Source organism: Palaemon carinicauda, chromosome 19, assembly GCF_036898095.1.
Source record: "Palaemon carinicauda isolate YSFRI2023 chromosome 19, ASM3689809v2, whole genome shotgun sequence".
NCBI classification, from domain to species: Eukaryota; Metazoa; Arthropoda; class Malacostraca; order Decapoda; family Palaemonidae; genus Palaemon; species Palaemon carinicauda.
This window is the reverse complement of record NC_090743.1, coordinates 62,777,524-62,794,101: the sequence shown is the minus strand read 5'-3', so window position 1 is coordinate 62,794,101 and position 16,578 is coordinate 62,777,524. Positions and strand designations below refer to the sequence as shown.

Below are 16,578 nucleotides of genomic sequence, written 5' to 3'. Positions count from 1 at the left end.
TCTTAATGAGGGTAGAAGAGACTCTTTAGCTATTGTAAGCAGCTCTTACAGGAGAAGAACACTCCAAAATCAAACCATTGTTCTATAGTCTTGGGTTGTGCCAGAGCCTCTGCACCCTGGTTTTGCACTGTCTCTTGGGTTAGTGTTCTCGGGCACACCATTCTATCTAATTTCGCTTCCTCTTGTTTTGTTAATGTTTTTTATAGTTATATAGGACATATTTATTCTAATGTTGTTACTGTACTTAAAATATTTTATTTTTCCTTGTTTCCTTTCCTCACTGGGCTATTTTCCCTGTTGGGGCCCCTGGGCTTATAGCATCCTGCTTTTCCAACTAGGGTTGTAGCCTACCAAGTAATCATAATAAAAATAAAAACGACCTTTACAAATTTCCTGGCCGAGATGTTTTGAAAGACAGTTAAACGAATACCATTTCTTGTCTATTTCCCCTTGGGTATTATATTTTTACCTTTTCACGGGGATTATGGGTATACTGTGAAGGCCAAGAGTTATAGGGGAAATTGCAGTAAAACCATAATTAAAAATTGCCCAATCATAACGAGCAGACGGCTATTTTTATGTAAACAAGTAGGAAATATATCTTGGGTCAGGTAACTGCATTTGAAACAGGGGCACCTTAGAGCACATTTCGACATCTTAGCAACTCTTACGACTATATATCTCATAATAATATATATTAGTAATTTACCTAAAACACTAAAGCAAGTAATTAAGAAAGGATTAATATTTCATGTATATGTTAAATAGCGGAAGAGACAGGTTAACCTGTGAAAATGTTTCCTTTAGATGCGTAGTTGAACTTCACAGGTTAGGTTGTTTACCAACAGAGGGCTGTGACGTCACAACAGAGAAATCTCAGGGTCGTCTGTACTTGATGTCGTGTTATTTAGGGTAACAATACTCCTATTTACATTTAGGTAAATATCAGTTTCTAGCATCATTTGGGGTTTTTGATGAATAATATGTGATTCTCACCCATTTAACCATAGAGAATCTCCGCAGTGAGAGCGAGGTAGCTCATAATTATTGAAGAATGTTTGTATCTATCGTCTCCGTTGAGTGAATTTCTTACAGTTTTTAGTAAATTTATAATTATTGTGGAAGCAACACTACTGAATTTCTATTGCCGATGGACCTTTGGTCTTCTCTGAAGTTAATTGTGACTAGATATTAGTCAAAGGTGATCACAAGGTATGTTTTGTCTGTACAATTAAGTAGGCTTAGGCTTTTGTATAGGCTACCGTAGCCTTATCAAAGGGCAAGTAACATTTTTTTTTTACCTTTATTTCCCAAATTTTATGATTGTTTTAAATATGATTTTTATAATGAGGGTAGGGATGGGTATTACATACTAGGCTGCAACAGGTAACTTTGGGTAAGCGATTGGGTTTTATTATAGTTACGGACAGGAAAAGCCTTCCTACTAAGAAACAGCTTTTTCGGATAGTAAAATGCCCGTTGTCATCGAAAATGACACTTATTTTACCAAATTACATCCAAAGCAATATATCAATTGTGTGCTTTGAATTTTTGGTATACAGTATTTATTGTTCGAAATGAGAATCTGTAATACAGTACGTATTACAGATTCTCATTTCGAACAGTAAATATATGTTTTCCTGTAGGAAATGACGTGATTTGACCTTCATTTCAACCGCAAACAAACAGAACAACCAGTTCGACTAACTTCAAGTAGCCGAACTGGTTGCTGTTGTTGTGGATGAAATGAAGGTGAAAACTTGTTAAATCATGTTATTTTTTACAGGAAAAAATATATTTTCTGTGAAAATGTTGAAATCTAATGGCTCTTGTTCAAATTCCGGCCTCACTTCACTCTTCGAGAACGTATGTACTGCGCACGTTAACATTAGCAATGTTACGCTAACGTTAGCAATGTTACGCTGACATTGCTAACGTTAGCAATGCTACGCTCATATGTATTTTAAAGCATTTTTCCATATACCCTTTACACAATATATTAAAGGGTACAGAACCTAACAAACCCACCTAACCTAACCTAGTAGTTTCCAGGTCACAACCCCTAGCTGACTCCTTCCCAGGTCACAATACCTAGCTGACTCCTTCCCAGGTCACAACTCCTAGCGGGGGCGGACCCCCTTCCCAGGTCACAAACTTGTACTGGTAAGCGGTAATGTTGAGCTGCGCATGCTAAAAACATTTAAATGAAAGAAATTAATGACATACTTTTATGACCCGGATGACGAAACTTGTGGGTCACCGGGGTGTTGAGACTGACGTCTTAACTCATATGAATGGCACTTGGGACTCTGTGAACGTTGGGCTATTACATTATGTGATTTAAGGAAATTATCAACATTGGTTGACGTATCAAAAAATTCCCCATGAAATTTAGTAAATGCTTTTCAGTATATCTATAACTTCCATTGCAAAATACAAAAAAAAAAAAACCTCACTTGAAATAACAAAGACCTGACTTGGACAAAGGTTTCCACAGAAAAGGATTTGTTGGAAAGGGTAGGAAGAGACCACTTGAAGAGATAAGGGAAGGAGGTAAGGAAATATTAACCCCCACCCCCTGTGCAAACTTTCCATACGTATAGGTTCGTGATTGGTTAACGGAAAAACAACGAAGTCCAGAAAGTAAAAATGAATGAACTAGAATGGGAAACTTGTCCAGAGCAAGTATTTATGTGAAATTGGGGCGTGACAAGGTAATGACAAAATGTATAAAAGTAGTATAGCAAGATAAAATAGAGTGTATGATAAATACCATTTAATGGGAATATAAAATGAGGTGATTTTATAAGGGTTTGGATAATAAAATGAGTAATACTGGGGTCAAACGTAATATGTATACTAGGGTATTACTTAAAAGGAATGGTATAGTTGTACTGGATCAAGTCATATACTTGAATAAAGCGGGTGAAGTCGAATAGTTAAATTTGGCGGTTGAGAAGAAGAAATCCTATTGGTGGAGGAAGAGTCTATGCACGGGGGGGGGGGGAGTTTGTGCAGAAGGTCGAAACCTGCTATGTACAAACGAACGAAGGCGAGCGACTACAACCGACCAGTAGAATGTCAATAAATAGATGAAAGACACTGCTAATGTTAGCATGTTACAAAAACATTGCTAATGTTAGCAAATGCAGCTCAATATTACCATATTTTTTCATTGGTTTTATTATACATCCAAAGAGGTAATGTATAGAGAAGAAAAGGCTTGTTTTACCATTATAAACCGTTTCCCCTGTATGTTTTCCCCACCCAAAACCCCGAGTTCCCACTGAGGGTCCCCTGTTATCGTTGGATATAGATATATATATATTTGTGAAACTATTCATTTCCGACGGGAACGAGTGTCATTTTCGAAGAGAGCGGAAATTTTTCTATAGAAAAAAGTAGTTTTTTCCCTAGGTTACATTGCCCTGTAATACAGTACAATAATACCGACTTATCAGTATCTGGAGAATTTGTAGTTTGTTAGGACAGGGTTGAGATCGCCAGAAATTCGAGTAAGAAAATGTCAGAAATCGGCTGTTTTTCAAGAGAATCGTAACTGTATGAAATATTAATGAATTACTGTAATCACTTTCGTAAATGCATGTCCCAACAAACTACGAATTAGGACAGGTTTGGGATCGCCAGAAAATAGAGTAAAAAACATCAGAAATTAGCTGTTTTTTCACGGAAATTATAACAAGATATTAATAAATTCACTAGTTTTGTAAATATTTGTCCCAAAAATCTACATACTATGACCACTCAGCGCATGAATGTCGGAAACGTGCGAGAATAGCCAACAAGAAACGTGTTGGAACGATAAGAAAACCCTAGTTTTTTGCTTGGTATTTCACACAATATTAAATATCTGAAGTTGTCCCAACATTCTACATATAGTAATGCCTCACAACATGAAATTAATTGGTTCCGTATTGGCTTTCGTAAAGGGATTTTTTCTTTGTGTGAGTCGCCTTTTACATGTAACTAGCCTAATTTGTTCCAGACCCTACAAAAACACCTCAGTAAATGATTATAAAAAGGATACACACCACTAAACACTACTAAATGTTTGAAAAGTACTGTACCTTGATCATTTAATAATAAATTAACCATTAGTAACTTGTAAAAGAGTTGTTTAATTAGAGCAAACAGTAAAAATACAGTAACTAAATTGTGGAACCTTACCTTTGGAGTGAGGCAATATCCGAGAGCAAAGTGCTGGGCGGTAGAGGAGGATGAAAAACTGTGGAAAACATTAACAATTGGCAGAAAACATAAACTCTTAACTTTACAAAACAGATGTATGAATGATAGAAAGCATTAACACTTAATTTTAGGAAACACGCTTACAAATGGCAAGAAATATTAACACTTAACTTTATGATAAAATTTCTTTTTTTATCCTTTATCTATTTTTTTTTTTTTACATTACATTTTGTATTTTCTAATTTTAATTACACTACGTATTTTCTTCATCACTGCCACTTTTCTTTTGTTTTTCAGCTGGCACTTGGTCTGCTTCGAACAAAGACCTCTTTTTAAAATAATCGTCCAAAGAAGCTTGTTTCTGTGTGCTTCTTAAAATTTTCTTGAAATGACTTGGACAAACTGCATTACAGTACTGGGTGTCTTTTCTATGAGAGCCACCATTTTAAAGTAGCCATTTTAAACACAAGACTTAGCTGGTGGTTATATATATAGCTTACGTCCCTGACGTCACGGCAGAAAAATTTAAAACTCGCGCCAATCGCCGATTGGATAGCCAGGTGTGCTACCCATGTGCCCCTGGTGAGGTACCCTGAAACCATTCCCTCGGTATTCATATCTTCCCTGCCGGCGCTAGTGCTAACATTGGTTGGATATTCTCCTTGCGTTTTTACTGGTTATTGCTATCCCTTTGGTGAAGTACAATAATTCTGGTTTTTTTACTCTCGCTTGATTGATTTTTCGTTTGGATACTCTAGTTATATGTTTGGATATTGATTTTTTGACCCTTGCTTGTATTTGATCTCTCTGTCAAAGTTCAAAATGGCTACCCCCTCTAGTGGTTTTAGGGTGTGTGCTAGTGGGTGTAACACCCATTTATCAAAGGCCTCCATTATGCATTAAATGTTTGGTAAAGTTTGTAAACTTGATGATAGGTGTGACGAATGCCTTATTTTGTCTGATCATGAATGGCTTAATTTCAATCATTATATTCGTAAGTTAGCTAAAGATAGGGTAAGACGTAGTTCTTCTCTTCTAAAGATTCCTCTTCCTATGACACTGTTCCTATTCCTTCTCCTGTAGTGGTAGTTCCAGATCCCGCTACGAGTACCATGAATGAACCAACACTTAAAGATATGATGTTGGCTATCCAGGCGTTGGGTACGAAGGTAGAGTCTATAGCTGCGGATAGAACGCAGTTAATGGCTGATGTTAAACAGCTAAAGAGTGAAAGTGTTAAAGGTACAGTGAGTGTTATTAGTGCTGTAGACTGTACGCCTGTTCGGGCTTGTCGTTCTCCTAGTCCTGGACCTCTTCCAAGCTCCCCAAACCCTGGGAGAACGAATGTCCAAAGACGAAAGGAAACGAGAGGCATTACTTCCCGAGCAGACGTTCCCTCGAGTGTTCGTGATTTTTCCCAGGATGTTTGCTCTTACCGTAGAAAAGGCGAATTGTTCCGTAACTGACATACAAACCACGCTTTGTTCCGTAACTGAAATACAAACCACGCTATTTACATGGGGTAATTACTTCGGTGTAGCTGAATGACGAGCCATAAGAATTTTAACGAGGGTTTACTACCCCGCCGCTAGTTAGCGGGGGGTAGGAAGGGGTAGCTAGCTACCCCCCCCCCCCCTCACACACACTGGTGAATGCTTCTCTACTTTTGGCTCGGGCAGAGAACAGACCTGTCTGCTCTCTCCCTCGCTTTGACTGCCATATTTAATCTTTTCCAGTGTGTTTGAAGTTGGCCTCTACTGACTATGCGTACATGCCCTGGACTTCCCGGCCGCCCTTGTGGGACCTTTATGTCGGCGGTCGACTCCGATCCCCACACCTTGTGTCCTCACTGTAGGGGCCAACGGTGTGATAGTGGTAATGTATGTATCGAATGTAGGGAGTGGTGTACCTCCCAGTGGGAGAGGTTTGCCCGGCGCCGGAAGAAAAAGTCTAAAAGGGATCTTTCTCCTTCATAGGCTTCTTTGAAGAGAGAAAATTCCAAGACTTCTTCTTCCGTGGCCCTTTCCTCCTCCGAAGCTCCCCCTCGAGCGGTCTCTTCCGAGGGGCCGGCGAGTGGTAGCGTGGACCGTACTGCTGTTGACCGATCCCGGGGTGCGGTAGAGGTAGTTGCCTCCAATAGTAAGGCGGCTGCCCCTCCTCCCCCGGAGGAGGATATGAATATTGATTTACCTGTGTTTAATCATGATTTGTTGCAGCTTTGGGCTTCCTTGGGGCTGCAGGGTTCGCCCTCCAGGGAAGCCCTGTTTGACAGATCAAACTTGGTGCAGCTGTCAAACAATCGCCAACTACAGCAGGGATAGATCCTCTGTCTGTTGTTGACGTTGTTGTGACGGAGGCATATCGTGGGTCTAGTCAAACCCCCGTTCCTGTTGCTGAGATAGCTGAAGGCTTAGATTCCCCCTCCGAACACCTTTCGAGGGAGGATGTAAGTCCTACGGTCTCTCCTGCCGGTGATTCTCCCCCATGGGGGAGTTCACTTACTGAGACTCCTCTTCGGAGGCCCTATGATGGTTAGCCTGCTGACCCCACGGCCCCTCGTGGGCATATAAGGCGGAAGGCTTGTCCTCCCCTTCGCCGTAGAGGCCTTCCTTCCCCTCATAAGGGAGTTAGGAGGCGCCTCTCTGGCTCGTCGTCACCACAGTCCTCTGCGTAGGAGACGACTCGCCGTTCGCCGATCCTGCCAGTTACCACCTTAGACATCTCCGGGGATCGTTCACGATGCGAACGATCCCCTTCGGATGATGGTCGTCCTTCGGGACCCTGTGACCAGTCTCCCTCCAGACATGCTGACCTGCCGTCACCTTTCGACGATGTGGATGCGCGTTACGCGCCACCTGATCCTGCCACTGCGCAGGAACCGGGCCCTTCGTTCGGGGCTTAAGGGCCTTGAGCGCAAATCTGCGCCTCTTGCCCTTGTGCGCCAGGTTCAACCTGCGCGCCCTCATGCTGCTGCTGCTGCTGTTCCAGTGTTAGCGCCACAGCATTCACGCCCCTGTTCCTGTTACACGCCAGGGTACCCCTGCGCGCCCACATCCTTCTGCGCCCCGGCGCCCGCCAGCAGTTCTTGATCCAGCATGCAAGCGCCCACCTGCACCCCAGCGTTCCCCGGTTCCTGCCTCGTCGCGCGCAGTTCAAGAGGCTCCTACGTTAGCGCACAGGTGCTCACAGTTACCTCTGGACTCACAGCGCCCGTCTGGAGTTAGGCGCGAAGCGCGCCCAGCGCACGCAGTTCCAGTTACAGCGCACACGTGCTCGCCAGCGCGCTTCTACATCACTGCGGGCAGTCCAGGAGGTGCCTAAGCTAGCGCACGGGCGCTCGCAGGCACCCCAGGACTCTCCTTCCAGACCGCGCGATCCTGCACGCATTCCAGCCGCGTACGACGCTCCGGTTGCGCGCCAGGTTCCAGTTCTCAAGGCGCCTCGTGCAACCCTCCAGCGCACACCTAGGTGTGCGCCCGCCCTAATCCAACCGCGCGCCCTGCTCGCCCACCGCAGCAGCGCACACCAGCGCGCCCACATCCTGATGCGCGCCCATAGGTTAATATGTCTGTTCTCTCGGATCAGCGCCCATCTACGCTTCAACGCACGAACCCACCCTCGCGCTATCCTGAACCTGCGCTCTCGCGCCCTCGCCCGGTTCTTCCGGATACGCGCCAATGCGCCACTGGCCTCTCGCGCCCGCCAGTGCTGCATCAGGATGCTGCGCGCCCTCGTATCCGGCCTCCTCACGTTCCGGCTCCTGCGCGCCACACGCTGTCGCCATCTCCTGCGCGCCTGTGGCCTCGCCACTGCGCCCTCGCGCCCGCTCCACCAACCTATCACGCCCGCGCGAGCGCGAGATTCCTGTGTCACGCGATCCTTTCGCGCGCGATCCTGGTCAGGGTCCAGCGCGAGCGTCGCCAGGCGGATAGGTCATCGTCTCGTTCCCCTCCCCGCAAGCGCAGAACAGCGCGCTCGCCGGAGGAGGGGCGGTTCCCGGACAGGTCTGAGGACACTTTTGTTTCAGCTTCTCAGGGGAACCCGCATTTGTCGACTCCTCCAAGGGATCGAACGATCCACTCCAGAGGGAGTGTCTGACAGCGCGACTGTCAGCCAGCAGCCCTGGTTCGGGACGCTGGTCAGAGCTCTTGTACAGGCGATGAAGCCCGTCCTCTCTGACGTGGGTCTCAAATCAGCGGCGGCTTCCTCCCCCCTGAAGAGGAAGAGAGGAGTCCCTTCTGTGGAAACACCTCCAAGGACTATTTTGTCTCCTCGCAGATCCTTGCGCAAGGCTCCTTCCCCCCCCCCCAGACTTTCTCTCCCTCCCCTGCAGATGAGGATTACCCATCCTCAGGAGAGTCGGACGAGCCGGACCGTTCCTCCATCGCACCAATGGGGGAAACTCCGCCTCTCCCTGCTCCCTGAGAAGTCTTCTCGTCCAGGGGTGGAAAAATGCCTGCACCCATCGTTACTCGAGTCCTGTATCCCTCCCAGGAGGGAACCGAAGGACTCTTAAGACGATCCCCAAGTCGTCAACAAGGATCAGACAGGAGCCATCTAGACCTTCCGAGGATGTCCACGTGTCCCCCCAGGAAGAGCCACTGGGGACAGGAGACTTTGCTGCCAGTCCTTCAGGAGGAGAGTACCAAGAGTCAGAACACGCGTTCTGGCAAGTCCTGACCCTCATGAGGAACCTCAACGGGATACCAGACCCAGAGATTCCTCCTCGTGAGGGTAAGGACACGGTCTTGGACCATGTCTACGGCACCCAGAAACCCTCTAGGGCCAGTGCAGCTTTGCCCTGGTCTCAGGGGATGAAGAGTGCCAGGGACAAGGTCGAGGGCCAGCTCTCAGAGCTTGCCTCCTCCAGCAGATCCAGTGCCGGTAACAAGCTCCTTCCTCCTCCTCGAGTCCATCAGAGGAGGTACTTTGAGATCCTTGAGGAGTCTTGTTTGGGTCTTCCTATTCACCACTCCGTGGAAGAACTCACCGGGGGAGTCCCTCTAGAGAGACACTCCAACCGGCACGTGTCCTACTCAGCTACTGAGATCCTAAGTCAGGAGAAGGTCGCTAAGTGTGCCATGCAGGCAACTTCGTGGCTTGACATCTGGCTGGGGTCTCTGGGCATCCTGGTGCGGTCTGAGGACCTCTCCAAAGAAAGCACCAGGAAGGCACTGGAGACTTTCTTGCTCTCAGGCACGCAGACCATCGAGTTTCTGGCCCACCAAGTCTCGAGCTTGTGGGCCAATACGATTCTCAAACGACGGGACGCTGTGGCTGAGAGATTCCACCAGAAGGTTCCCAGTTCGGATGTTAGCAGGCTTAGACACTCTTCCGTGCTCGGTAAGAGTTTGTTTGAGCCTAAGGAAGTGGAGCTAACTGCTGAGAGGTGGAGGAAGTCCAACCAGGATTCCCTCATCCATAGGGGCCTGACATCGAGGCCCTACAAACCTCCAGCGGCCCAACAGCCCCGTCCGGCTAAGGACACAAAGAAGACGACTGTAGCAAAGCCGAATGTGTCTAAGCCCTTTCCTTGGCAAGAGCAGAAGGAACAAGAAGTCCTCCAGGGGAGGCAAGAACCCTAGAGGAAACGGCCGAGGCCATAAATGCTAGGGTTGACAGTCCCCCTGCATGTCCACCAGTGGGGGGGATGCCTACAAAGTTGCGCGGCAAGGTGGCAGCAACTCGGGGCAGATACCTGGACGATTTCCGTAATCGCTCAGGGTTATCGCGTCCCGTTCACAGCTTCTCTACCTCCCCTGACAGCGAATCCAGTGTCGATGAGCTCTCTTGCCATGGGATCCGCAAGAGGGCAAGCCCTTTGGGCAGAAGTTCAGACCATGTTGAAGAAGGACGCTCTCCAGGAGGTTGTAGACGGGTCCCCAGGCTTCTACAGTCGACTCTTTCTTGTGAGAAAGGCGTCTGGAGGCTGGAGACCAGTCATCGACCTCTCAACCCTGAACGGGTTTGTCAAACAGACTCCGTTCAGTATGGAGACGGCAGACACGGTCAGACTTGCAGTGAGACCACAAGACTTCATGTGTACACTGGACCTGAAGGACGCGTAGTTCCAGATCCCAGTCCATCCGTCTTCAAGGAAGTACCTAAGATTTTGCCTAGACAACAAGATCTACCAGTTCAAGGTGCTGTGTTTCAGTCTCTCCACAGCCCCTCAGGTGTTCACCCTGATATCTTCGTGGGCTCACAGGATCGGTATCCGTCTCCTTCGTTATCTGGACGACTGGCTGATCCTAGCGGACTCGGAGGCAACCCTTCTTCGCCACCTAGACAAGCTCCTCGAAGTTTGCCAGGATCTAGGGATCATGGTAAATCTCGAGAAGTCCTCTCTGCAGCCCTCTCAGAAACTGGTATATCTAGGCATGGTCATAGACACCAATCTCCACAAAGCCTTCCCATCAGACGACAGGATAGTAAGGCTGAAGAAGGTCGCGAGGCCTTTCCTCAATCGAGAAGAACTCCCAGCCCAAACGTGGGTGCATCTCCTCGGCCACCTCTCCTCCCTGGCCCGTCTCGTTCCCAGAATGAGATCTCTTCAGTGGCGACTCAAGTCCCGGTGGAATCAAAGTCACGATTCCCCAGACACTTTGGTCCCTGTGGGTCCTGCGGAACGGACCGACCTCCTGTGGTGGGTGGCGGACGATAACCTACGAAAGGGAGTGGATCTTCTCGTCCTTCCCCCGGATTTGATGTTGTTCTCGGACGCATCAAAGAAAGGGTGGGGGTCCCACGTTCTGAACCACAGGACCTCAGGCCTGTGATCAGAATCAGAAAAGTACAGTGAACCCTCGCTACTTCGCGGTTCGACCATCGCGGATTCACCACTTCGCGGATTTTTTCCATAACCCATATATATATACAGTAATATATATATATATATATATATATATATATATATATATATATATATATATATATATATGTATGCATGTATTTATGTATATATGTAGGTATGTATATGTGTATACATATAAATATATATATATATATATATATATATATATATATATATATATATATATATATATATATATATATATATATATATATATATATATATATATATATATATATATATATATATATATATATATATATATATATATATATATCTAAAGTAGGAAGATGTGATGTAGTTCTAAGGGAAAAGTATGGGAAATATGTCTGGGTAATAAGCAAAGCTCTACCTCCAGTTTGTTTCTACATTATGATCAGAGATAAATGTAAACAAAACATTGGTTGCCATATTTTATCGTGCTTTTTAGCATGTTTAGGAAATGCATGATATAAAATCACCTTTAATATTTGTGCCTGTTTTAGTTTAGGGTACTGTAGTACATGCATTAAGTGTTCTGTACATTAAAGGGTAGTTTGTTAACAGTACTACGTACAAGGGAAGGTTTTAAAAGTCTGAATATACATGTTGAATAAATAGGTAAATATGGTGTCACTACTTCGCGGATTTTCACCTATCGCGGCCGCGACTGGAACCTATCTACCGCGATAAACGAGGGTTCACTGTACCTTCACATAAACCTGCTAGAAATGAAGGCCGTGTTCCTGGTACTTCAGAAGTTCCACCAAGTCCTGGGGGGCCACTCTGTGGTGGTGATGAGCGACAACACCACGGTGGTGGCTTATATCAACAAGCAGGGAGGTACCTTTTCAGAACAGCTATCCCATCTTGCAGTAGAGATTCTGAGATGGTCCGAAGTCCACTCGTTCACACTAGCGGCTCGCTTCATTCCAGGCAAAAGGAATGTGTTCGCCGACAGTCTGAGCAGAGCGACGCAGATAGTGAGTACCGAGTGGTCTTTGGATCCTCTGATAGCCAACAAAGTCCTGACTTTGTCGGGTTCCCCGACTGTGGATCTTTTCGCTACAGCGCTGAACTTCAAGCTCCCGCTGTACTGCTCCCCGATCCCGGACCCCAAGGCTCTCTGGCAGGATGCCTTCCAACAACGGTGGGACAACGTCGATGTGTACGCCTTTCCCCCGTTCTGTCTAATGAGGAGGGTGCTCAACAAGACCAGAATATCGGTCAATCTTTCAATGACCCTGATAGCTCCGCTATGGCATCACGCAGAATGGTTCCCGGACCTTCTGCAACTCCTCACGGAGGTTCCGAGAGAACTCCCTCCACGTCACGAGCTACTCAAACAACCACACGCCAACATCTTCCACAAAGCCGTAGCTTCGCTTCGACTTCACGCCTGGAGACTATCCAGCATCTCCTCACGGAGAGAGGATTTTTGCAACAAGTTACGAACAGGATGTCTGGTCATCTGCGCGAGTCATCCGCAGGGGTCTACCAGGCAAAGTGGCGAGTCTTCTGTGGTTGGTGTCGTGGAAGGGGTCTCTCTCCCCTCGATGCCACTATTCCAGCAATAGCGGAGTTCCTCGTGTATTTACGGGAGGAAATGCGCCTTTCAATCTCAGCAGTGAAAGGCTAGTGCTCAGCCTTAAGTCTTGCCTTCAGGAACTTTCCCTTCTCATACGGAGTTATGAACTTACCTGCCCTCAGTCGGAAGTGAGACCTCCTCCATGGAATGTGGTTCGAGTTCTCAGGTCTCTGAAGAGACCTCCCTACGAACCATTACGCCAGGCTTCAGATTGCCACCTTACCTGGAAGACGGTTCTCCTGCTAGCATTGGCCTCGGCCAAGTGAGTCGGTGAGCTACATGGTCTCTCGTACGACATTGCCCATTCAAGGGGATGGGGGGGAGGTAACGTTCAGCTTCGTCCCTGAGTTTGTTGCCAAGACTCAGAATCCGGGAGTGCCGGACCCTAGGTTTGACTCTTTCCAGGTTTCGAGTCTCCGTTCTGTAACAGATGACCCAGACCATCTCCTACTGTGCCCAGTGAGGAGTCTGAGGTTGTATCTTAAAAGAATAGCTGCAGTTCGTCCCCGGTTGCGAGCCCTGTTCGTGAGCACCGGGAAGACGAAGAGGAGGGTCACCAGGAATACTATCTCGGCCTGGATTCGCAAGGTAATACATCTGGCCTTGAATCCTGACCCTTCTCCGTCACATCGCCTTAGAGCACATGATGTCAGGGCTATAGCTACGTCCCTGGCCTTCAAGAAAAATTATTCAGTGAGGCAGGTCCTTAGAGCTGGGGTGTGGAAGCGTCAGACCACCTTCACAGCCCACTACCAGCAAGACGTGACACACAGGAGGCTCGATACGTTCTCTATCGGCCCTGTGGTGGCTGCACAACAGCTGGTCTAACCTCAGGCTCCTTAATGGACAAGTAACAGAAGGTTGAGGGCATTGTTACCCGGTTTTAGTCTGCGTGAATGAAAAGATCTGTCTGGCCCTTATTCTTTTCCTCATCCTCTCCTCCCTTGGAGAAGGCAGCATCCTGGATTCTCTGCACAGCTGACCTCGAACCACTGCAGGTAAACTATGCTCCCTTGTGTTCCTAGTATTAAGTGTAATACTGTCATGTCCCCATACCCTGACTAGGTGGTATTGGGAGATACCTAGCCTAGATTTCCATCTGAAGAACTCCAGGTCAACTTCCTAGGACGAGACACTTCTCACCTTCACACATAGCTTATGTAGGCCGCAGCAGTTTCACAGCATGCTAGCGAGGAGCAGGGACTCCTTATTTCTTGAGTACTTACACACTCGAATTTGGAGTCCCCGGGCAAGCCAAAGCCAGTATGGCAGGGACTTGCCTCCCTACCTAAGGGTTGAGTCACCCCATGTAAATAGCGTGGTTTGTATTTCAGTTACGGAAAAAATGACAAATTCGTAGATAATTTGTATTTTTCCTAACTATACTAACCTTAGCTATTTAATCAAACTTGCCCGCCAGCCCTATCCCCTTGAAGTCCTACCTCCAAGCAAAGTGAGCTCAAGCACAGGTGTGTGTGTGAGGGGGGGGGGGGGAGCAAGCTACCCTCCCCAACACCTGCTAACTAGCGATGGGGTAGTAAACCCTCGTTAAAATTCTAATAGCTCGTCATTTCAGCTACGCCGAAAGTAATACCCCTATTAAATAGCCAAGGGTTGTATAGTTAGGAAAAATACAAATTATTCACGAATTTGTCATGTTAAAAAGTTCGGCTCATCATCGGAGGATGATTTACCTAAAAGAGGTTGGAGTCAAACTTCTAGACATCTTAAGAGGAAAATTGACCTTCCAGGACATCGCAAGCAGGCTGTAGTCATTGGAACAGTCTTGAACGTTTTTTGTCTGAAGGGAGCGGTCGAAACATAACGTCACACCCTTTGCCCTTACTGTAGAGGCCGACGGTGTGATAGTGGTAATAAGTGTGGTGAGTGTAGGGAGTGGTCTACCTCCCAGTGGGAAAGGTTTTCTCGGCGACGTAAGAAGTGCAGGCGGGATATTTCTCCTTCGAAGGTTTCTTTGAAAGGAGAAAATCCCAAGGACTCTTCTTCCATTGCCCAAACCACCTCCGAAGCTCCCGCTCGATCGGTCTCTTTCGAGAGACCGGCGAGTGGTAGTGTAGACCATGGTTCTGTTTCCCAAACTTGGAGTTCGAGAGATGGCGTTGCCTCCCCTAGCGAGGCAGCTCCACCTCTCCCCCTGGGGGAGGATATATCACTAACTAATTTTTGTTCCGTAACTGAAATACAAACCACGCTATTTAGTATGGGTAATTGCTTTCGGCGTAGCTGAAATGACGAGCCATTAGATTTTTAACGAGGGTTTACTACCCCACTGCTAGTTAGAGGGGGGTTAGGGAGGGGTAGCTTTCTAACACCTCCCCCCCAAACACACACACCTGTGATTTAGCCCACTTTGCTATCGGCTCGGGTGGTAGTCGGACATGTCCGCTTTCACCCTCGCCTCTTGGACAGCCATTAATGCTTTTTGTCTTTTTATTTACTTTTTCTTATACTTGTATATATATATATATATATATATATATATATATATATATATATATATATATATATATATATATATATATATATATATAACATTCTTCATGTTTATGTATATATTTGTGTATAGAAATGTAGTAAGTTTTCTTTTCAGTGTTTGTGCTGTGTGTGATGTACGACAACGACACTTACGTAGTGCAAGGCCACCACGGTTTCACTTCGTGGGGAACTACCTCTCCCTCTTGGTCCATCGGTCTTTCCTTTTGGCATGTCCGTTAACTCGGCCGCCGTAGGGAATCGTCATCGCTGGACTTTCTTCATTCATCTTTTATCTTCGCTGTTCCTCTTTTCCTACGGGAAACTTGGATTCTCAGTGAAGGGAGTGTGGGAGTTTAGTTTGACTACGGTCTCTCTCTCTACTCGAGGTCGTTCACCCCTTACTACTACTACAGTACGTATTATTATGGAAGCTCCTTTCCCGTTGCTGGTTGGGTTGCTATTCCGTTTATTTGTCTCAATTATTTTTAGTGAAATCTAATTGTATTTTGTTAACTTTTCAGCTTTCTCCATTGGGAACGCTTTCCTTGGGGGGTCAGCGGTTCTCACTATTAGTGAACATTCTTAAATGACTTAGATAATTATGATTCTGTTTTTATTACAGTTTCTCCGCCCTCCCCCTTCTCCCGTGAATGTCAGCTGGGAGAAGAGGGCGCATACTTAATTCTTATTTTATGCTACTCCCTCGTGGTTACTCTTCGGAGTTCCTCCCTGGGGAATTTCTGTTTAAATAATTATTTAATTTTATTTTCCCAGTTAACTATGCAGTTTTTCTTCATTTGACTAAAGAGTGCCAACGAAGCAGAGCTGTCCTGTTTGTGCCTAGGGAATCTGCTGTCGCTGCCGTCCCTCAGAGGATGTTGTCATGGGCGTGATCCCTTCTCTTAGAAGTTCTCCCGTGACAACATGCCAGCACTTCAGATCATCTTAGAACGCTAAAGGAGGTTCGCTTCCAGGGGTTGGGTACTTCCCTTCCGAGGGAGGTTTCCTCCCCAGGTGTGAGATCTCCCTGCAGAGGGAGAATTTCCCACGCCTTAATATTTCATCGCCGTTGACTACTGTGCTGCCCTTCGGGGCAAGTCTCTTCTACGAAGTGTTCACCTCTCTCGTTCGCGAGAGAGGCCACTCATAGAGACTCCTCTTCGGAGGATCGCTCCTGAGAAGGTCAGGGGGCACCACCACGAGTGTCTTCAGGTCTCTTCTACGAAGTGTCACCTTTCTCGTTCGCGAGAGAGGCCAATCATAGAAACTCCTCTTTGGAGGATTGTTCCTGATAAGGTCAGCTTGCTAATCCAGCGGCCCTAAGGGGCGCCATCACAAGTGTCTTCAGGTCTCTTCTACAAAGTGTCACCTCTCTCGTTCGCGAGAGAGGCCACTCATAGAGACTCCTCTTCAGAGGATTGCTCCTTATAAGGTCAGCTTGCTGATCCAATGG

General features: G+C 46.6%; 1 protein-coding gene across 2 annotated transcripts in view; it reads left to right on the top strand.

The window, feature by feature from the left end:
- Positions 1-795: 795 nt before the first annotated feature.
- Positions 796-16,578, top strand: part of trbd (trabid) — a 534,005-nt gene continuing 518,222 nt past the window's right edge. Inside the window, exon 1 of one of the 2 annotated variants that reach the window (XM_068393601.1) lies at positions 796-938. The gene's annotated coding sequence lies outside the window, so the exon portion shown is untranslated. Of the gene's footprint in view, positions 939-968; positions 1,213-16,578 lie in introns of those variants that run through there. The other variant, XM_068393602.1, reaches the window with a different exon arrangement.